Genomic DNA, 25,268 nt, shown 5'->3' with positions numbered 1-25,268 from the left:
TATTTCAATTTCTGAAAAGGATTTATATATGTTATTATAATTCATTAGTATTATTATTATTATTATTATTATTATTATTAGAAAAAAAATCTAATAAAGTTGCATATCTTTTACTTCAGTGCTTCATATTATTAGGCCATAAAAACATGATTGTCTGATCATTGATAGAGGAAGAAAACTAACATATTTGTACGTTTTTGTTCTCGTTGTTGTTGTTCGTGTTGTTTTTGTTCTTTAATCCCTGACAAGCCCCCAATTGCTGTGTTCCTAATGGTGTCGTCGTGCTGTAATTCTGTGCATTTTTGGAGTCAATGTGTGGATTTTTGCTGTTGTGTATTTTGTCATTTTGTTTTGTATGTTCTTGGAATCATTTTGTGTTGTTTTTTTTCCCATATTTTCCTGTAGTTCTGTGTGTTCTTGGAGTCACTTTGGATTGACAGCTCCATGTAGGAATTGTACAGCGCTGTGGGGGGCGTGGCTGCTGTGACTAGGCATGTCTTAACTACTCTAGGAGTAAAGCCCATAATATTTTTTTTATTTTTTTCCTCCTAGTGACAGGTCAGCAAAAACCTTACGGTGTACTATTCTTTGACTCACGCTTTTATTTTGAAAGTCACAGTGATTTTTTTTTTTGTTGGTATGCATTTACAAATAAGAATAAAGGTGAATAAACTACACGAACACACAAAACCCAAACAATTTTTGTTTTTGATTTTTCTGCTGAGACTTTATAACCAAAAAAAAAAAAAAATCCAGGTTCTTTAACACATTTCTTTGAGTTCACTTATCTGGCAAATATTAAGAAATGATTACGGGGCCATTGGGAGGGAAGAGCTTCTGTAGGAGGAAATGATGACACTAGGAATCATGGAATGTACCTCCATCACCTTAAGGATCTAAACCACTTAATGATAGCGTGGATTATATAGTTTTATTATTAAAACTTAACTTCTGCTCAATGTATGAATGGACGACAGACGGACAAACACAGACCAATAATGTCACAGTGAGAAAACTAATGCTCTGATACCACAGATGTCATTTTAACCTTTTAACCTTCAGCATTTGGATCTTTTACCAATACTAATGTATCATAATTTACTTTATTAGAAGCTAACACAGTTACAGCTTAGAATAAGTAGCTGATGTCTGTTCTGATGTTTGGTGATGTCGTAACACTGTTGAGATAGATCTTTATTGATCCCTTAGGAAGGCTTTCTCATTAAAAAGCAGCAAACATACATAAATATAGAATATACAGCAATAAATAAACAAGGCATTTATTAACTGTCGATCACAAAACACAGACTTTTCAATATGACATGGAGTTCCTGCATCGGTAGTAAACAGGAAGTGATGTATTCTTGTCTGTCCTCAACTTTGATGCATCGAATTTAAACGGAACTGCGTTTAAATCAGATTCTGAATTGGGGGGTAAAAGCATTAAAAATTGCGGTTTTATGTTTATTTTTAGTTAGAAATGATAATCATACCAAATATTAGCAGCAACTCACAAAATGACAACAAAAACACACAAAATAAGAGAAAAATATCCTGAATAATGAAAAGTTTAAAACAAACTACAACAAAATGACACCAGAAACACACGCACTGAGAGAAAAACCTACTATATCAGCAACACACAAAACGACAATAAAGACACATTGAATGAAAGAAAAACGCACACAGGAAAACTACAAAATACAGCAAAATAACAGAGAAACATACAAAATGACACAAGAAACAACCAAAAACACATAAACCAAGATAAAGTAATTTAAATATTAACACACAAAAACAACATCAAAAACTCAGGGACCTGCCTTTTCCCCTCTCCCTTTCCTCCTGTTTTGCCACTTTTCATCTAAATTCGGGGTGCTGCCCTTGTGGCGACCCACTGTCCTCCCATGTTACATGTGATTGTCTTTTCATGTAAAATTGTGTTGCTCTGTAACATGTGCAATGACAAATAAAAACTGATTGATTGAAGAATACACAAAATAAGAGAAAAATATACTGAATAATAAAAAGAACAAACAACAAAATACACCAAATTACACCAAACACACTCAAAATGACACAAGAAACGCAACATGATGATAGAAATGATCTTGATTATAATATAAACTGAAAAAACAAAGAAGTCTTGGTCCTACATCAGGAGAGAAATGACCAGAAATGATAAAACTACAGAAATAAATCGGTTCAGGAGGCATTAAATACTGTTTCATTCACTTATTTATAGGGATGTAACGATTAATCGTAAGGCAGTTAAAAATCGATTCATAGGTATCACGATTGATATCGATCTTCTGAAAATTGAATCGCAGTACCTTTTTTAACCAGCAGAGGGTAGGCGGCGGGCGGAGTCTGCTAATACTTTCTTTCTGGCCGCCTTCTACTCTTAAATATGTTAATAAATGATTCATTACCCCTTTAGCACCGAAAGAATATCTGTAATATTACATGAATATCTGTAAAAGTCACGTTATTCTATGCTAGCTCTGTCTGCTAGCATAGCATCTCTTCTTCACTGCTAGATTAGCTGCATGCCAACCGACCACGGGGTTACCAGCGCCCTCTGCTGGTCCAAACAAATATCTGACGTAAATACAGGGCAATGACGTTTTTTTTTTTTTTTTTTAAGTCCAATAGTTAAGGCATAAAATACATTTTCAGTTGCACTTTTAAAAAGAAAAATAACTATTATGCAGTTTTGCATTGTTTATTATAGAACCAGAATTTAAATTAATAAGCTTCTTCTTCATTTGCATTATTCCTTTATTTATTTAATTCAAGATATATTTTTAGTTAAATTGCATTATTTTGAACAGTTTATCAAGGGATTCTTTTGACAATGAAAAATAAAAGGAAAATAGTACAGTATTTTCTAGTTTTTTTTCCCCCCCAAAAAATAAAGGAATATTTTTCAATCATTATTTGTCTACAGTCTCATTTTGTAAAATAAATCGTGAGAGAATCGTATCGTGAACCCAATATCGTGAATCGAATCGTATCGGGAATTGAGTGAATCGTTACATCCCTACTTATTTACAAAATTAGATTATTTAAAATGTGTGTTATTGCTCATTTATTCCATTATTTTGCTCTATAAGTTTTTTTTCATAGAATTCTGCACAAAATGTTCTAATTGCACAAAGGGGGTACTTGCATTCAAAAGTTAGAGAAAGGAGGCAATTGAGCAAAAAAAGTTCTAGAACCACTGGTGTAAAGCCTTCATTTTGTGCTTTCAGCGTGTCTTCATACATGTGATGAACTCTGCTAAACCAGCTCAGGACTACGTTGTGCACAGATGCCAGATCCAGGGGGTTTGGAGACGTCAGGTTCTCCTTCCATAGAACACATCCGTGCTGCCAGCCTCTTTCCCTGGACCCTGAACCTCCTCCTGGAGCCAGCCCATCAGCAGACGGACGGGTTGAAAGGTGCCATTTGACCGTGGAGATGGGAGCGCGTTCGCTGCCAGCAAAGCTTCTGAGCCGATTTGAAGGTGTGCTACCCTGAAATAGGAAATCTTCCACATTCCAAAAAGTCGATTAAAGCCAACAGCTGCGTTTCAGGTTTTGCCAGGAAACCGCACAACAAACACTCTCTGATGCACACCTTTCAAGAAGCGTAAAGAACGCTTTAAGTTAAAGAAAACACCAAGAAAATGTGTTTAATGTGAGAAAGTTATCGTCAGTAAACAGTTTTTCCTTTATTTACATCCATCAGATTCATTAATATATAAAACAGGAGCGGAAACGACATGTCTCTCTTACTAAGAAATAACGTTTTTCGTATTTTACATTCTAATGTACCATAGAACAGTGGTTCTCAAACTTTTTTTTGGCTCAAGTACCCCTTTTTCTTATTTACTTAAGAACGTCCTTTTTGTACGACGACAACATTTTGCTCAGAAAACTATTTAAAAACATCTATAGATCATAATGATGGCATGAACGAGTGATAACGCACATTTTAATGAATCTCATTTTGTGAATAAGTGGAAATGAACAGTATTTAGTGCAGTGGTTCACAACCTTTTTTTGGATTGTGACCCCAAGATTTTCTGGTGACCCCCAAAAACGTCTTTAGGATTGTGTTTTCATTTCAGAAAAAAAGAATAATTTAAAAAATTTTAATGTTCTATTTTAATTTTCCCGATATTTCAGGCGACCTCATTAAAACTCCCAGCGACCCCACATGAGGTCCCGACCCCAAGGTTGAAAAAAACTGATTTAGTGGCTCTTGAATAGATTTATTTCTATAGTTTTTATAATTTCCAAACATCTCCACTTACACTTTATTTGTTAAGTACCTCCTGTAGTCCCATTGCGTACCTCTAGGGGAACACGTACCCCCATTTGAGAAATACTGATGTAGATGATGATGATGAACACATTATCAGCATATAATATAATATATTTTTTATTTTTGTATTCACAATTTACATTTCCAGTTTGCATTGAGAACGAAATGAATATGAATAATTAGAATAATACTGTAACCAAAAATATAGAAAAAAAGAACTACAGTTTTTTGTATAATTTTCTCATTATATTATTGGGTTTTTGGAGTCATTTTGTTTTTTTGTGTATTTTTCTGACATCATTAAATATTATTATTATTATTAGTAGTATTTTTCGGTCATTTCGGGATAACACAAAATTAGACAGAGGGTCCAAAATTGAGCTCATACAAAACAATAATATAAATAATGTTGTTACATAATTGTAATTTTGTGTTTTTAACCTGATATGCACAAAAACTGTAGTTACTCATGTTTCTCATATGTGTGTTTTAGGGTTTTGTGGACTTGTTTTGTATATTTGTTTCTGTCATTTTGTGTAATTACTTTATTGATCACACAAAATTACATTTAGGGCCCAAATCTGAGATCATACAAAGCAATAATAAATGAAAAAAATGGCATAATAAAATGTGTTTTTACCCTGATTTGTGAAGGTAAATTATCTTAATCTTGGAAATGCTGCAACAGATGACAGCAACGGGTTCAGATCTTTAAGCAGAACAAATGGCACGCCACTTCCTGCGGAGCCCCGCCCCCTCTTTAGAGTCTAACAGCAGCAGAATGGCCCTCAATGCTCTACAGCCACCAAATAAATTTCCATTGGGAGAAGGAAAATCAATACGTGCATTCTGCCTCTTTTAGATCCTCTGTGGGGCCTTCCCTTGTGATTTTAAAAGTATGTTAATGTAATTTATTGAACCTCTTACCCTAATCACACACATTGCCTATAATTACATACCTTGACGGCTGCTAGACGTCTAATTGCTAATGCTTTTCCTGGAATTCGTTCTCTAATCTATGTACATAATGACTCTTAAGAGAAGGAAAAGTGCAATGCTTTACTTTGAACTGCTGCACCGGCTCCACTCAAACTGTCTAGTTTATTATGTAAAAAAATAACCCTTTTTATTGCAAAACACCGGAACCAAAGAGAACTATCATGACAAAGCAATAAATAAGTTAGCTGAGTACAACGATTGAAAAAAATTACACAGTGTATCACAGCCTTAAGACAACAAGGAGGAAATCTAAAGCAGACATGGACAATAGCGTGTTATGTTGAAAAACCCAGCAGAAGAGTCAGGTAAATTAATTAATTTTTATTGATAATGAGAGCAGAAAATATAACATCCTGTTAATTTAAACTGAGGCGTTGTTTGGACTTTATTCAAATAAAATGTGAATACATTTGCCATTAAATGTTGTTTACTTGTTGTGTTTATGTCTATAATTAATTTATAGATGATTTCCTTACAGGAAACATCAGGAATCTATGAAACCTCATCTGTACTGTCCAGTATTCAGATATTTATTTCACTCACACTGGTTTCATTATTATTTTAGCTAAAAAGTCACTCAATCGATTTGGATTTAATCATTTTAAATGAACAAATATCACCCATGAATCGAATCAACAACAACAAATGGTGATTTGAATCGAATTGTCACTAAAACAATTTGTTACACCCTTAATGATTAGGTTCACACGGTTCACATCGATACTCTGAAAAATTGAATTGCAGTACTTTTTTTTAATATATATATATTTATCCTTCTCTTGTCCAGAAACTTAGGTGGTGGGCAGAATCTGCTACTACTTTCTTTCTGGCCGCCTTCTACTGTTAAACATGTTCACAAATGATTCCTTACCCCTTTAGCACCGAAAGAATATCTGTAATATTACGTGAACATCTGTTAAAGTCACGTTTTTCTATTAGCGCTGTCTGCTAGCGCATAGCATCTATTCTTCACTGCAAGGATATCTGCATGCCAACCGACCACTGGGTTACCAGCGCCCTCTGCTGGTCCAAACAAATATCTGTTGACTGTTTTTTTAAAGTCCAATTGTTAAGGCACAAAATACATTTTCAGTTGCACTTTTAAAAAGAAAAAGAACTATTATGCAGTTTTGCATTGTTTACTATAGAACCAGAATTTAAATAAATAGGCTTCTTCTTCAATTGTATTATTCCTTTATTTATTTCATTCAAGATTTACTTTTAGTTAAATTGCATTGTTTTGAATAGTTTATCAAGGGATTCTTTTGACAATGAAAAATAAAAAATAAAATAATACAGTATTTTCTAATTTTTTTCCCCAAAAAAATAAATGAATATTTTTCAGTCATAATTTGTATTCAGTCCCATTTTGTAAAATAAATTGTGAGAGAATAGTATCGTGAACCCAGTGTTGTGAATCAAATCGTATCGGGATATTGAGTGAATCGTTACATCCCTAACAACGAATCATGATTTGAATCAAATTGTCACTAAAACAAATTGTTACACCCTTAATAATTGCTTAATAGTTTGTGTAATTTAGCTATTTCCATTTCAGAAGATGAAGTCCAGCTTGAATATATAAATGTAGGCAAATCAAACATTTTCTGGTGGTTTTGATCTTTAATCCATGTAATAAACACTGAATATTTGCTCATATTTTCCAGACCAATCCTGTTGGTGTTGGGCGTGGGACACTAGTTTAGCTTTGAAATGTTCTTTGGTCTCCAGCCATAAACAACAAGTCTGATCACAGAAACTCATTAGGTGCAGACAGATGTTGTTTCTCTGGTTTTTTGTTTATTTTTGCTAAAAGTTTGCTTTGCCAGCCAGAAATCTGAGGCTCCCACTGTTTTTAAGAACCATTAAACAAACTCTCAGCCTGTTTCATCCACTTCTTTAGCACTCAGAGACATATACAGTATATAGTGTTTGGTTGTAGTCGTGTTGGTGTCAAAGCACCGTAACAATGTAACAATGTTACCGTGCTTTGACATCTAGTCAGTACTGGGGTTTAACATTTGGTCCATTTTGCTTGAAAAACACTGATTGACATCTATTATTTAACAGTAATCCAGTAAATTATCATTCAATTTCATCTTTAAAGCATTACCTTAGAAATGATTTGCACGTCAGTGTTTGTTCTGTAAAAAAAAAAAAAATAAATAAAAGTTTATATGTTGAAATATGACTTCTTAAATACACTAAAATGACGAAAAACAACATAAACACATACAGTAAATTGACCCAAAAACGATACAACTCGATCACATAAACAATTAAGTATTTAAAAATATCACAAAGCGACCTCAAAAAGTCAAGAAAATAGAAAAAAAAAACGTAGTTCTTTCCTTTATTAATAATTATTATACTTAATATTTACATCAATAATGTGGCTCTCAGAACAGACAACCACATTTTTGTGTAATATGTTATGGTTTCATTTATTCAGACAACTGTTTTTTAGGGAATTTACTTTGATCTCCTGACATGTAATAATTACATTGTCTTCTTTGGTTTTAATTCAAGCAATTAGTTTAAACTGACAAATCGTGAATGTGGTTAAATTGGCAAAAAAAAAAAAAAAAAGCATGAAATCTGGTGAAAAGAGGTTAAAAGTGATAATAATGGGTCAACATATGTGACATTAGGTGGAAAAGTGGTGGAAAGGGTTTAAGTGCTGAACATGTCTCGAAAGTGGAAAAAATGTGCATGAAAGGCATTGAAATGTGATGAGAAGTGTCAGAAATGGGAGAAATGTAGCAAATCTGCATTAAAAGGAGCAAAAATATGGCACAAAAAATGATGAAAATAGATTAAAATATGGCAAGTTTGGTGTAGTTGCAGAAAAAGTGTAAAATCAAACAAAATGGGCTCCAATTGTTCAAAAAAATATTCTAGTGTCTCATGTCCTGACCCAAAGGTTGAGAACCCCTGCTTTTTGGTCCCTTTCTGCTGTAGAACGGCTTCATTAGGGGCTCGATGAGTCGATGGCAGTGTGTTCATTTCTGGTATCTGTATCTCTGTTCTTTATCAGCAATTAATTTCATGCATATTATGGTTGTGTGATGTTCTGGAGGCAGAATAGTTCCAGTTCCTGTTAGAACTGTTACACTGAATTATAAACAGTGGGAAATCTACGCCAGTGCTCGTCTCTGGTTCTCTAGTCGGAGCAGAAAATGATTTACTTCTACAGTAGATCTATATTTTGTGACAACAACAACATCCAACTCAGTCACAGACGGAGAAGCAACAACTGGTGTAAACAACAACACAAGCTGCAGTTGATTTAAACGCTACAGTTTATCTAACCAGGCTCAGAGGGACACGCTCATAGTCTGTGGACAATGGTATTATATGTTATTAGGAAAAAAAAAAACAAGGCAGGTTTTCTTCAATGCCACACATTTATGACACACTTTACCTTGAAAACGTAAATATTTCACAGAAATATTTACGGCCCAGCCGTAGTTCATTACAACTTGTTTGTTAAAACAATTGTTATTTTTAGATTAATAATGTAATAATAAATGCATTTGTTTAAACAAAGTTTAAACAAATCATATTTAAAAAAAAAAAAACATTTCACAGTGTGCCCATGTACCCCTGTTGTCACGCGTACCCCTGGTTGAAAATAGTTTAGCTAGATGTGAGCTATGAGGATTATTTGTTTATTTTGTTTTTACAGTATAATGAATATGAAATCAAATGGATTGAAACCCTTTTATTTGTTTAACTGTGTGATATTAACTGTTTTTACTCTAATCTGATGGATGCTATAGCAATATTAGCAGCTAATTGTATTATAAATGTATTTTCTGACTGACCAACGTGAACTTCTTTATGGTAAAGATATTTATTAAAGAGCAGAAATGATATACTATGTTTATTGACGTTCAGTGACTCCCACGTATCACCTTGTTTTGTGATGTTTACACAATCCAAACGGAATAAAAAATCCGATTTTTCTTCTTCTTGACTTCTCGTCCTCCAGTCCCCTGTCCCACGCTGAGAGGCTAATGTCTTTCCCTCTGCCTTTTCACTCTCCTCTCCCCATGTGGCTCCAAATGATCTGGCACATGACGCTGATCTAATGACAGTGATTCAATTGAGAGAAAAATAGCTGTATTTCCAAGAAAAAAAGCGACACAACAGAGTCAACAGTAAGTGTTATGCACAGGTTTACATATTTCCAACAGTTTTACTTTTACATTTTTCAATTATGCTCATTTTTTTGTTTATGTATTTGCTTTTAGGTCACATCTGTCCTAAAAACATCCATATCTATGCTATTTATAGTTATTTATTTATATTTATCAGCAATTGATGCAATATGGCCATGTAATAGAACTAAACTCAGACACTGTATATTTTTAGATGAATACTTTTAGAGAAGTGGACAGTGTGGGGATGGCGGGGGGGGGGATGATGTGTCTTATTTTTCTTCCATTTTCCATTTCAAATATCTCAATAACTACATTGCGTAGGAACATGTTTGGGTCTTCAGTAAACAACTTAGCGTATGCCTCAGATCCCTGTAATTAGATCAGCTTAGAGCTATGAACATAGACTGCTCACATCACGAATGATTAGTCACATATATACTTTGGTTCTCTGGAAAAAATGTTTTTACCATTTTTATTGGCTCATAACTACATGTGGGAATGTAAGAACAAATCTGATCTCTGTTTTAATTTACAGTATAAAGGTTTCTCTTTCTTGAGATATCAAACAGTTTTTCTTTATGTGACTTATTCATATTTATTTTGGACCCCAACTTAGGGTTATTTCACCACACGTGAACATTGAAAATCCTTTACATGAGGTTATTGTAGCTTGGCTCTGTGTCTGATAATCATTTATTGTTTGTTAGTTTCTTTGTGGGTGTTTTTTTTTAACTAATATATGACCCAATATTCAACACAATCTCATAAGGAATGTCACCCTGTCGTGAAATTATTACTTCTACTTTTCGTGAGTGCCACCACAATTTCTGAATTTTTTTTGTGACTTTCAAATAACTTTTAAATGGAAGTTATTTTGTGAATTTGCATCTCATTACAACACATTATTCAGGGTTTGGGGAGGTAGGGAACTATATCTACATAAAATGCCACGAGCAACTCCCTCTACTTCCTCCCCTGTTCAGAATCCCAGAATACTTGTGTGTTTTCGTACCTGATTAAAGAGTATGGGGAGTCAGCGGCTCATTGTTAACATAAAAGGTTATAACAGGTCCTGTAGTTCAGGGGTGTCAAACTCATTTTAGTTCAGGAACCAAAAATGGAGCCGTTTGTTCTCAAGTGGGCCACAGATTTTATGCAGGAGAACCAGTAATTTCAACATTATTGTGCTATAGTTTGCAATTCTATGTATACATACGAGGGATGTAACGATTCACTCAACTCCCGATACAATTTGATTTACAATACTGGGTTCACGATACGATTTATTTTACAAAATGGGACTGTAGACAAATGATGATATAACATAAAATATAACTTCATTTTTTCGGGAAAAAACTAGAAAATATTATACTATTTTCCTTTTTATTTTTCATTGTCAAAAGAATCCCTTGATAAACTATTCAGAACAATGCAACTTAACTAAAAATGAATCTTGAATTAAATAAATAAAGGAATAATACAAATGAAGAAGAACCCTATTAATTTAAATTCTGGTTCTATAGTAAACAATGCAAAAAGGCACAAAGATTTTCACAGTAGATTTGTTGAAAATAGTCCATACGCGGAGTTTGTGGGGGGCAGGAGGGGGCATTGCAATTACAATTCTTAATATAATGTACATAATATACAAATATTTTGAGTGCAATAAAACACAGAGACTGTACAAAATATATATTAATTTATTTGTTGTTCTTTTAAGTTTTTTTTTGGCGCTACTCAAGTCATGTGACCATCGTCTTCCTGTCTTTAAGTTGGTTCTTCTTCTGTTGCGCAATTATTCTTCACAATGTAAATGATGAAGCGACACTGCACCCAGCAGGTCATGTTGTGGTCCTGCAGCAAAAATGAAGCGGAAAGCTTCCGCCGGCCTGATTTTATGAACATTCACGACATTAAACAAAGTGTTAAACAAATTTTTGTGGTCATCATTATCAATTACGTTAGTAATCATTTTTGCACGAATCTCGAGACAATCTATATACTTAATTTGCCCCCTCCCCCCCACCCCCCCCACCCCCCACCGTCAAGAATCTCAAACTCCGCCTTTAAATTACTCAAACTTTAAATTACAGACTCCACGGCCCAAATGTCTGAATCATAATAAGATAGATGACTTTTTTATAATTTGTTGTTTTAACTGTAAATTTTGGTCATAACCATGACCTGTCGTTTTTTGGTGTATTTAAAGATTTTAAAGAGATTTTAAATAGTCATTTTCAAACACAGCACTCCAGTCTTAAGCTTTCTAAGGCTTTGCAAAATGAAGCAGTAATAATTTCCCACGACGCCATTAATTTAAAAAGCAAAAAAATGTTGACCGGGCTGTTGACTTTGACCTTTATTTGTGGAATATAAGCAGCAGAATAAGTGTAGCTACTGCAACATCTTTCAAGTGCTGTTGTGTTGGAAACGAGGTAGGAAGTCACTTGAAGTGTGAACTTCAGATATGAGACAAAAGCTTGATGTTTGACTTTCTTTCAACGCACAGTTTTACTGTTGACTTAATGTAAAACGCTCAGAAAAGCTTTTCCATCTGACAATAAAGATACACCAAGTCTAGACTTTATTACAGTAAATAGTTCTAGAAACGCTAAATGTACAGATGGCTGTGAACACAAAGAAACTTAATGACCAACGTGTCTTTGTTGCTGCAAATGTTTTCAACTTCTTCAAATATTTTCCAGTGTTTGCTGTTTGGGTTTCTGCTTAAATGTGATTCTTAATAACGCAAGAGTTGCCTTTTAAGTTATTCAAATTCTTACAGTCCTGCCATCTCTGAAAGTACCACTAGTAGGATTGTGTTGCGGTATTTATATATATATATATATATATATATATATATATATATGCAGTGTTTGGAATAACAGCGTTCAAAATTAGGTAACAACGTTTTTTTTTTCAGTCACGGGGTAATCTAACTAATTACTTTTTACGTCGTTACGTCGTTGACGTCACTGAACGTTAAATGCGGTGCGTTGCATGTATTGATTGAATAAACTGTGATCTGAAAGCTCCCCTGGCTTCATACGCAGCTCTAGTGAGGAGGTGGGTTAAAAACAAGGCGTTTGATGGTAGCCAATCAGAGCCAGTGTTTTTACCCATACCAGCACACGCACACACACACACACACACACACACACAACCACAACAGATGTGATGAAGCAGCAGAGATGGTGAGCGTGGAGCAGTCACTGTCATTTTTAAGGTGACGATACAAACACTACTTTATATTAATTATGGTCAAAGACAAGAACGTGTATGTGACGTGTTCATTATATCCAGGGGTGAAGACTTTGTCCACATCTGTTGTAAACAACTCAAATTTAACGAAGCGTCTCACAACGACACACATCTAAAAAATCTGAATTATTTGACATATAGCAACTTTTTTTTTTTTTTAACAGTAATGCAAATAGTTTCTTTCCTTGGTAATGAGTTACTTTTTATTATAGAGTAATTCAGTTACTAACGCAGTTACAGTACTTTTTGGATCCAGTAGTGAGTAACTTTAACTGTCTGCTTTTATTGCTACTAGTACAGTGCCCGTCGGAGGTATGTATTCATATTGACATTAACAGGAGTTCCAAAGTGTGGATGGGGAAAAATGGGATATACTGTATATATCTATATAGTGTATTTTATTTTGGTAGCCAGAACATCACCAAAATTTAATCAGCTGTTCCTTGACCCATTATCAACATTTCCTGAAATGTCATGTCCCGTTCGGTTTAACCGCGTTTATCATGACATCAGTTAGAAACATTCTGATTGGAACATTGATGACATCACTGTTGATGACATCATCAGTGTTCTAAAACAATGCGGGCCACAGCCAATCACTGGAGAGCCCACCCCCACACCCCATCCATTTTGGAACATTGGTATATTAGAACATTGGTCCTACCCCTCCAGCGATTATGTCATCAGTCCTACCTCTGCAGTGATGTCATCACTGTGCTCCAATGTTGTTATCCAATCACTGGAGAGCCCACCCCCACGCCCTCTGAGCTCTGTCCGAATTACTCCAACATAACGGATACACACACTAGGGGTATTTGGAAGCCGTTGAGAAAGTTTCAGGTCGATCAGATACGGCGCTGAGGAGATATTCGCGCCACAAACACACACGCACGCACACAGACGGTCCTTGCTCTTATAGATAGATAAGGCTAAGAAATTGTTGTCAAATCAAGACAGAATGGTGTAGTTTATGTAATCTAAATAGAAATGATCTTGATTGAACATAAACTGAAAAAACAAAGGTGGAGGATGACCGTAAATGATAAATCTATTCAGGAGGCACTAAATACTGTTTCTTTCAACCTATTTACAAAATTAGATTCTTTAAAATGTGCGCTATCACTCATTTTGTTTCCATCATTATGATCTATGGTTGTTTTTTCACAGAATTCTAAACAAAATGTGGTAGTCAGACATAGAGGGGGGGACGAGGATTCAGAAATTAAAAGAAACATTTGAGAACCACTGATGTAGACTAAAACAACAAACACCTTGGCTACTACATCATCCATAAGAACCAGTGTTGACGCCCAAACAGGGAAGAGCCAGTCATGAATCCTGTCCATGCATATAATGTGAGTGCGTGTGAATAAATGTGCTTCAAAAGAAGAATCAAAAGAAAGAGAAATGCGTACGCAGTCAGCATGTCTTTGATCAGCTGCAGCAGTTGTGAGATGTGATGACACGAGCTTTGGTCACAAGTGCGTGAAGGAGACCTTCTGTAAACCTCTCACTGTGTAACATAAGGGAAATGAGTCAGAGCTGCAATAAAAGAGAATATACTGGCATGTTGTGTTGGTTTTATCCAAAGCAGCTTAAGTAGATGTTAACATTAACAAAACGTAAAAACAAACGGTTATTGTAATAGTTAATTGTTAATGGTAGTTATTGTAATATTTAACTTTTCACACTCTGGTATCTTGGTGGGATTAAAATTGTATTGCTTTTTACAGGCCATTGCCCTCTTTGGTCAAATTTTACAAATTGCCCACTGTCTTTTGCCCCATCTCAGGGCATTTGGACACGACACAGATGGATGGTCGTCCACCATCAGTGTCCTCAGCCTGCCAGATGGCTGCAAGCTCTTATTCTGCTGCCATTCATCAGTGTCACACAGTCAGATGCTCCCACAGCAGTGTTCTGACCCTGAGAGGGGGCCCATCACTTCCACGCTATAGAGACAAAGGCCTGGTCCAACGGTGAGACCAGAACCCAACGTGCCATTGGCAGAGTTCAGCTATGTCGCTGGAGGGCTCCATTATTATGATCAAATCTCATTCAACATATACATGTGATACTAAGGAGTGTAAATGTAAATGTCAATATGGTGAAAAGCGGTTTAAAGTGACAATAAAGGGTCAATATGCAACATTAGGTTGGAATCAGAAATAATCCGAAATAGAATGGGTTAAACGTTGCAAGTTAGTGGCCAAAAATGGACAGAAAAGATGGTAAAAAGGGTCTAAAGTGTCAATATTGGCTTAAAAGTTGCCAAAATGGTGGGGTTGGGGTAAAAAGTAAGAACAATTAGTTTAAACTGGCAAATAATGGGCATGACATATCATAAATGTGGTTAAGTTGGCAAAAAATATGCATGAAATATGGTAAAAAGAGGTTAAAAGTGACAATAATGGGTAACATTAGGTTGGAATTAGAAATAAAATGGGTTAAAAGTGACAAATTAGTGGAAAAAAGGTGGAGAAATAAGTTTTTGTTGTTTTTTTTTTTAAACTACAGAAAAAGTCTTAAAATAAAGTGAACAAAAACAGGCAGAAAAGGTGACGAAAAAAGTTCAAAATGTCAATGTTGGAACAATCAGTTGGAACAATTAGTTTAAACCGGCAGCTAATGGGTATGACAATTGGCCAAAAGAATCATGAAATAAAGAGGTTAAAAGTGACAACAATGGGTCAACATATGGGACATTAGGTGGAAAAGTGCTGAAAAGGGTTTATAAGTGCTGAACATGTCTTGAAAGTGGAAAAAGTGCATTAAAATTTGATGTAGAAGTGTCAGAAATGGGAGTAATGTAGCAAAAATGCATTAAAAGGAGCAAAAAAAAGTGGTGAAAATAGGTATAACCACATTTATTTATTGATCTGAATAATATCCAGTTATCAAGGAAGTTTATTATTATTTGCTCCATAGTATATAGTCATCTTAAAGATGGAAATCCTTGTTTTAATCAGAAATAAAATGGGTTAAAAGTGACAAGAAAATAGCAAAAAAGTTGGTGAAATATGGGGGTTTTACAAACCACAGAAATTGGTTAAAAATAGCAAAAAAGATGGTAAAAGGGGTTCAAAGTTTCAATATTGGCTTAAAAGTGGCCAAAAATGGGGTGATTAAACTGGCAAAAAATGCTCATGACAAATAGTTTCTTGAACGCATCTATAAATTTTTGTTTTACTCAGAAATAAAATGGGTTAAAAGTGACCAAAAATGGTTGAAAAGGTGTCGAAATGGGGTTTTAATAACTACAGAAATTGGTTAAAAGTTGCAAATTATTGGCCAAAAACGGACAGAAAAAGTGGAAAAAAGGGTTCAAAGTCTTAATATTGGCTTAAAAAAGGGAGGGATTTGAGTAATGTAATTTAAAAAGTAGGACAAATTAGTTTAAACTGCCAAATACTGTAATTGGCATGAAGAATTCTGAATGTGGTTAAATTGGCAAAAATATGTTAAAAAAGAGGTTCAAAGTGACAATAATGGATTATCATCATGTGTGATATTAGGTGGAAAAGTGGTGTAAAGGGTTTATAAATGCTAAAAATGTCTAACAGTGGAAAAAATGTGCAGAAAAGATATTGAAATAGGATGGAGAAGTGGGAGAAATGTAGCAAAAATGCATTAAAAAGTGATGAAAATTGGTTAAAACATGGCAAGTTTGTTGTAGTTGCAGAAAAATAGTAAAAAAAAAAATAAATAAAAAAGCAAAAATGGGCTCAAACTGTATATACGTGATACCAAGGGCGTATAGTACAAAAACCACAAAATCTATCTTTATGACCTGCTAACTGAGCCGAGTGTTGTGGAATTTTCTGTTCTTGCTCTGTGGCCCGAGACCTTCACTAAATGGAAAAAAGCAATCGTTCACTAAGTGATTTCCTCCCCCGTGTGATAAAGGGCACTTTAAAGCCACAGTAACAAAAAATAAATAAATAAATGAAAAAAATCCTCCTGTAAATTATGAGTGCGGTTTGGACAAGCAAGCGTCTCCTTTTATTTTTAAGTCGATTGTGATGGTCCCCACTCTGACATGTTGTGGAAACCAACAAGCCCCATGGCACCACCAAATGAGTCTGGTGCTACAGTGGAGTGGGAAATAAATGTCTCAAATGTAATGTTGATGCTCATGTAAAGGGTTCTCCTGGCTCCATCACTGGTAGTCGTGTAAATCCATGAAGGTTCAAACATCAAAAAGATGGTTCTCTTAGTTCTGCATCAGCGCTCGGCTTTAATGGCTGGAAAAAAACACAAAAACCAACACTGAGCTCTGAAAATGAATGAAATTAAATAAATTATTAGTAATTTAGCTTTAGCTTTTAAAACCAGTGTTTCTCAAATGGGGGTATGTGTACCCCTAGGGGTACGCAATGGCAATACAGGGGTTACTTGAGAGAAACAGAGAGAGGAAAATTACCAAATAAAAGCATTAAAAATATGGAGTTTTATGATGTTTATATTTAGTCAAAACACACACAAAACAACAACAAAGACACACTAAGTGAAAGGAAAAACACACAAGATCACTAAGAAATACACAAAAATAACAGAGAAACAACCAAACGACACCATACACACACACACACACACACACTAAGATAGAATAATTCAAATAATACCAATAACAACAACAACAAAAACACACACATAACAATCAACTAGAATAAATAAAAATAAATAAAAAAAGAAGTATAGACATAAATATAAGAGTAGTTAGACTAATATGTGCAAACTAAATAAAATAACAAGATAATAATAATAATAATAATAATAATAATAATAATAATAATGAAATAAAATAAAAATACAATAATAATAATAAGATAATAGTGCAGTAGTGCATTGATGAGTAGTGTAGGTGAACATTTAAATGAAAATATTATGTCCATGAACATTCACAGTGACAGGTTGATCCAGGGTTGTTATGTTTAGTTCCAGGTTATTTCACAGTAACAGTATCAGGAGGGAGATGACCATAAATAACAATAATAAAATATATAAATATATATATACTGTATCTATTCAGGAGACACTAAATCCTGTTCCTTTCCACTTATTTTCAAAATAAAATTCTTTAAAATGTGTATTGTCGCTCATTCATCCATCGTTATGTTCTAAAGTTGTTGTTTCATAGAATTCTGAACAAAATGTGGTAAATGGACATAACGTGGAACTTGGATTCAAAATGAAGAGAAAGGAGGAACTTGAGTCTAAAACGTTTCTATATGAATGAATGCTTGATTTCAACATGAGTCCATGTGAATTAAGAGAACCTGCAATAGTCAATATGTTCTTTGTGTTTCTACTAGGGCTGGGACTTAAACGCGTTAACTGCAATTTATTAATTACAGCAAAATAACGCAGTGAAAACAAACGCAGGTAATCTGGTTTGTTTTATTTGCACTCCAAACAGTGCTATATTATGAATATAATACATAATACACAAAATGATATTATTTCATTACACAATCTCTAATTAATTAGCTCAATCTTTTTAATCCACCACTGATTTATACTTATTTATATTGAACATATTTCTATTTAGTGTTTTCCTTGGACTTTCCCTGTGTTTTTCCTGCCTTGAGCTGAATGTCCCTGAAGTGGATCAATACAGGATATCTTATCTCATCCTTTAGAACATGGTCTGTGTTTCCTCCGCTGAGACGTCCGCTCCCTCTCCTCCTCGCTCATGTCGAGCACAGCGATCTACAGTATGTCTATAGCGTAAATAATGCATGTGACTGCAGGCTGTGGCTGCTCTGATGTGCATTAGAAGATACAGTATATAACAACTCAGGACACGTCAATAGCACCTTCAACACATACAGTATCTTTGTGTCGTCTGTGGTAATGTATAAAAATTATATTCAAGAAAATGTAGAAAAACTCTACAAAAAAGGAAGATTAAACTTTGCTACATCACATTGGACTGAAAAAACTGCTAATGTAGCAAAAATGCATTAAAAGGAGCTTAAGCTTTTGTGTAGTTGCAGAAAAAGGGTCAAAATTAGCAAAAAAAGGGCTCAAATTCTTAGTTTCTTGAAGGCATCTATACATTTTTGTTTTACTCACAAATAAACATGGTTTAAAAGTGACAAAAAACGGTTGAAAAGCTGTTAAAATGGGGTTTTAATAACTACAGAAAATGGTTAAAAGTTGCAAATTAGTGGCCAAAAACGGACAGAAAATATAGTAAAAAGCGTTCAAAGTCCAAAAAAATGGGAGGGATTGGAGTAATGTAATTTAAAAAGTAGGAACAATTAGTTTAAACTGCCAAATACTGTAATTGGCATGAAGAATTCTGAATGTGGTTAAATATGGAACATAACATATGGAGCATGAAGTGGAAAGGGTTATAAATGCTGAAAATGAAAAAAAAATTTGCAAAAATGGGCTCAAATTCTAAGTTTCCTGAAGGCATCTATAAATCCTTCTTTTACTCAGAAATAAAATGGTTTAAAAGTGACCAAAGATTGTGGAAAAGGTGGTGAAACTGTGTTAAATAAACCACAAAAATTGGCTAAAAGTTGCAAATTTGAGTGGGCAAAAAAAAGTGGTAAAAAGAGTTCAAAGTGTCAATATTGGCTTAAATATTTCAGAAATTTCAGACGACCCCACATAGGTTGAAAAATAGATTTAGTGGCTCCTGAATAGATTTATTTCTATAGTTTTTATTATTTACAGTCATCTCATGCTTGGGGGGGGACAAAGACTGACACTTTATTTGTTATTTTTCCACTCTCTCACTCAAGTCCCCCCTGTAGTGCCATTGTGTGACCCTAGGGGTACACGTACCCCCACTTGAGAAACCCTGCTGTAAAGTAAGCTACCCTCCAACGTCTAACAGCCCCCCCCCCACTGAAGACTTTCAAATTCTGCTTTAAATCAACTTTTAATCCTTGGATTTTAATTCACCTGAGTTTTTATTTATTTATTTATTTATTGGTGTGTGTGTGTGTGTGTGTGTGTGTGTGTGTGGGGGGGGGGGGTTCTTAGCCCTGTTTAGATTTCTTTAATTTCATTATTTTATTATTTGTTAACAAAGCAGCAGCAAATCATCATTTAGAATGTTGTGTTGATTGTCACCAGGACAACAGAAATGGATTCTGGAAAGTGTTGCTATGGTGACTGTGTAAACATTCTTTTAGTTAAAATCAGCTGCTTTCAAGTACGCCTTCAGTTTGAATTTGATCAAACAGCTGTTGCTACAGACAAGACAAGATTCATTTGGAAAAACATCACAGAACAACTGATATGATGGATAAGAAGAACGCACACAGAGATCGCTACCATCCTAGGGACCAGAGACCTAAGAACGATTCATCTGAGGCTATGCCTCCAAAACATCCAGCCAAGGCTCCCCCTCAGAAGCCTAAAATCTTCAATAGCATGTTCCTTCATGATCCAACATGTTTACCTGGTCGTCATGGAGGACAAGTTAAAAAATCGAATGGGGTTGGTCCAGGAAAGAAAAAACAAAACAAGGAGGAGCGAAGAGCTCAGAAACAAGCCAGAAATCGGGCTGCACACCTCCTAGCTCTGGAAGATGCCACCACTGAGTCTGTGGATGGTCAGAGGCCTGAAGAACAGGTGAGGATTCACAGAGAACCTGAAACCTCCACCTCAACCCTTGAGGGCCATGTGGAGCTTCACTGTGAACCTGGAACCTCCACCTCACACCTTAAAAACCATGTGGAGCTTCCTAAAGACCCTGAAACCACCTCACACTTTGAGGACCATGTGAACCTTCCTGGAGAACCTGGAACCTCCATCTCACACCTTGTGGACCATGTGAACCTTCCTGGAGAACCTGAAACCTCCACCTCACACCTTAAAGACCATGTGGAGCTTCCTAAAGACCCTGAAACCACCACACACTTTGAGGACCATGTGAAGCTTCCTGGAGAACCTGAAACCTCCACCTCACACTTTAAAGACCATGTGGAGCTTCCTAAAGACCCTGAAACCACCACACACTTTGAGGACCATGTGAAGCTTCTTGGAGAACCTGAAACCTCCACCTCACACTTTAAAGACCATGTGGAGCTTCCTAAAGACCCTGAAACCACCTCACACTTTGAGGACCATGTGAACCTTCCTGGAGAACCTGGAACCTCCATCTCACACCTTGTGGACCATGTGGAGCTTCCTGGAGAACCTGAAACCTCCACCTCACACCTTAAAGACCATGTGGAGCTTCCTAAAGACCCTGAAACCACCACACACTTTGAGGACCATGTGAAGCTTCCTGGAGAACCTGAAACCTCCACCTCACACTTTAAAGACCATGTGGAGCTTCCTAAAGACCCTGAAACCACCACACACTTTGAGGACCATGTGAAGCTTCCTGGAGAACCTGAAACCTCCACCTCACACTTTAAAGACCATGTGGAGCTTCCTAAAGACCCTGAAACCACCACACACTTTGAGGACCATGTGAAGCTTCTTGGAGAACCTGAAACCTCCACCTCACACTTTAAAGACCATGTGGAGCTTCCTAAAGACCCTGAAACCACCTCACACTTTGAGGACCATGTGAACCTTCCTGGAGAACCTGGAACCTCCATCTCACACCTTGTGGACCATGTGGAGCTTCCTGGAGAACCTGAAACCTCCACCTCACACCTTAAAGACCATGTGGAGCTTCCTAAAGACCCTGAAACCACCACACACTTTGAGGACCATGTGAAGCTTCCTGGAGAACCTGAAACCTCCACCTCACACTTTAAAGACCATGTGGAGCTTCCTAAAGACCCTGAAACCACCACACACTTTGAGGACCATGTGAAGCTTCCTGGAGAACCTGAAACCTCCACCTCACACTTTAAAGACCATGTGGAGCTTCCTAAAGACCCTGAAACCACCACACACTTTGAGGACCATGTGAAGCTTCTTGGAGAACCTGAAACCTCCACCTCACACTTTAAAGACCATGTGGAGCTTCCTAAAGACCCTGAAACCACCACACACTTTGAGGACCATGTGAACCTTCCTGGAGAACCTGGAACCTCCATCTCACACCTTGAGGACCATGTGGAGCTTCACGGAGAAGCTGGAACCTCCACCCAGGAGCTCAACCAGCTCAGTTCTTCACTGTTCCAGGTACCAGAAGACCAAAAGAATCCACAGACCCAATGGGAGCTTCTGATCCATGAGCTGGAGGACCAGCAGAGCCAGTGGACGACCACATTTCTGAGTCTCCAACATGAGACTTATTCTCTCCTGGACCAGCAGAAAAAGGACATTGATGTCCTCAAAGAGTCTCTGGTCCAGGTCCAACAAACCGTAAAGGACCAGCAGAGCCGGTGGCAGAAAGACTGGGACGGCTTCATGGAAACACAGGAGGAAAACAGCAAGATGATAAACCTCCTTCACACTGCGCTGATGGACAAGGAAGACCATCGTCCCAAGAAGAAAAATGTCTTTCAGCGACTCATCAAAAATGTGACGAAGCGATGGCAGAAGATAAAAACAGCTTTTGATTGTCTACAAGCAGACACCACTAAAACATGGGTCACAGGGAGCAGCTCCGCAGCTGTGGAAGAAACCATTGGAATATGGACCATCCTAAAATAAACTGACACTTTTAGGAACAAACCACGTTTAAAAATTTGTGAATTTTTTAATATTACTTTTGACCAGATTGACTGAAATATTTGTGAAATTTGTTGTCTTTTTTTTGTAAAAATATAATGTCAACGTAAAATGCAAATGTAAAATTTAAATGTGAGATTTATCTATACTATAAAGACAGAAAGGTCTGTGTGTGTGTGTGTGTGTGTGTGTGTGTGTGTGTGTGTGTGTGTGTGTGTGTGTGTGTGTGTGTGTGTGTGTGTGTGTGTGTGTGTGTGTGTGTGTGTGTGTGTGTGTGTGGGGTGTGTGTGTGTGTGTGTGTGTGTGTGTGTGTGTGTGTGTGTGTGTGTAAAAACCCCAAAAAACAACAGAAATGCAAAAAATTACACTAAAAAAACATACAAAATGAGAACCACTGCTGGAGAACAGTGGTTCTCACTTTTTTAGCTCATGTACCCCCTTTCTCTTATTTCTGAATCCTAGTACCCCCTTTGTTCAGCTACAACATTTTGCATAGAAAACTATTTAAAAACAACAATATAACATAATGATGAAATGAACGAGTGATAACACACATTTTAAAGAATCTAACTTAATAAATAAGTGGAAAGAAACAGTATTTAATGCAGTGGTTAACAACCTTTTTTGGATCGTGACCCTATTTTGATAGTTTTCAATCATGTTTGAGATCAGATATGTATTTATTTTTACTGCATTTTAGTTTTTAACTATATTCACAAAGTGAAAGTTTAAAAATACAGTTGTTTAAATTTGTGTTGTTTAAATAATAATAATAATAATAATAATAATTACAAAAAACTAATTAAAGGTGGCAGAAATGGGGGTTAATGTAATTTAAAAAGTAGGAATAATTTAGTTTAAATTGGTAAATAATGGGTTCAACAAATCGTGAATGTGGTTAAATTGGAAAAAATAAAAATGAAATATGGTGAAAAGAGGTTAAAAGTGACAATGAGTCAACATGAGGTGGAAAGGGTTGAAAATGTCTTGAAAATGTAAAAAAAAAATGTGCAGAAAATTGTAAAATATATATGTATATATATATATATATATATATATATATATATATTTGTAGTTTCTTGAAGGCATCTATAAACCCTTGTTTCACTCAGAAATGAAATGGGTTAAAAACCAAACCATAAATGTTGGAGAAGGTGCTGCAATTGAATTTTAAAAACCACAGAAATTGGTTAAAGCCGACATAAAATGTGATGAAAAAAAAAAAAAAGGTCAAAGTTTGTGTAATGTAATTTTAAAAGTAGGTACAATTAGTTTAAACTGGCAAATAATGGGCATGACAAATTGTGAATGTGGTTAAATTGGCAAAAATGTGCATTAAATATGGTGAAAAGTGACAATCATGGGTCAACATATGTGACATTAGGTGGAAAAGTGGGAAAAATATACAAAAAAGGCATTGAAATTTGATGTAGAAGTGTCAGAAATGGGAGAAATGTAGCAAAAATACAATAAAAGGAGCAACAATATGGCAAGAAAAAGTGATGAAAAAATGTTAAATTATGAAAAGTTTGGTGTCGTTGCAAAAAAAAGGGTAAAAATTAGCAAAAAATGTGCTCAAATTGTTAAAAAAATTGTTCTTAGTTTCTTGAAGGCATCTGGTGACCCTCTCCCAGTGTCTTATGACCCCAAATGGGGTCCTGACCCCAAGGTTGAGAACCCCTGTATTGACAAATAGTTGCCTCAGAACAAGAGTGAACATATTAATGAAAATGTACGTTCTGAATAAAGGATTCTTATTATTCAGCAATTATTTCCCACACTAAACCATGTGACACCTGGTTAACTGAAAAATAATTATCTTTAAATGTTATTGTAGCAAGTTTGTTTTATCTCATTGTCTACTTTCATATGTTTAAATACATAAATAACGTTCCTCACAGAGCAGGTGAGGTGATGAGTTGGGCTTTAGTCTCTGACTTTTAATAATTACAAAACTGTGCCAAACTAATCTGTAATTATTAACCATTCAGGCTTTGCTGTCAATCAACACAAAGTGTGGAAAGTAAAACTAAAATATCAAAAGGAGCAAAACAGGCAGAGGGAGATAGAGTGAGACGCTGTGTTTTTTTTTTTTTATAGTTCAAATTGATTTGATTCTTTTGTGCGAATTCCGTGTTCATTCTTTTCCATATTTCCCTCCTTATTCTCCCTACGGTAGCGTGCATTCAATAGAACTGCTGTTCCAACCAGATAAACAGGGCTTTTTTTGTTTGTTGCAATTATTGCCTGAGGATTGTTCTGAATGTGACGTGACTGTGGATGAGATGGCAGGAGGAGGAGGAGGAGGAGGATGTGATGAGAAGGAGTTCAAACACTTGATGGTAGCTCTGGGGAACATCTGGCATCACTGTGACTTCTACTCATGGAAGTTGTATAGATTTTACAGACGTGTAGATACGCACTCACATGGAGCTCATTGTCCTCTACTGATGAACACAGGGCGTCAACAGACGTTACAGGAAATTACAGACGCAAGTGCACGTATGAAATTTTGTAATATTTCATATAAACATTTCAACATGTCTTATTATTGCCCCAACCAGGAACTACACCGACTGCTTACAACAGAGTCAAACTCGTGGCCCGCGGGCCAAATCCGGCCCTTTGTTGCATCCAGTTCGACCCGCAGGAGAACGTAAAAATTACAGAGAAAACATGAATCATTGTGTAAATGAAACGTTAACACTCCCGGTGCTTATATCGCAAGATTGCAAGATTTTTTTTTATTGTTAAACAGTTTTATTGTTAAACACTTTGCTCAAGGTCAGTTTTCTGTTTTTCCTGCATTATTACTTCCAATTTAATTAGTAAAAAGAACAAACTTGTCAACATATCCAGATATAGGTTGTCATTTTTTTTGCCAATTTTCAATTGGTTTTGCCGTTTATTAATTAATTTCATTTTTTTTTT

The sequence above is a fragment of the Gouania willdenowi genome, chromosome 16, assembly GCF_900634775.1.
Source record: "Gouania willdenowi chromosome 16, fGouWil2.1, whole genome shotgun sequence".
In the NCBI taxonomy this organism is placed as follows: domain Eukaryota; kingdom Metazoa; phylum Chordata; class Actinopteri; order Blenniiformes; family Gobiesocidae; genus Gouania; species Gouania willdenowi.
Note: the sequence above shows the minus strand (reverse complement) of the source record.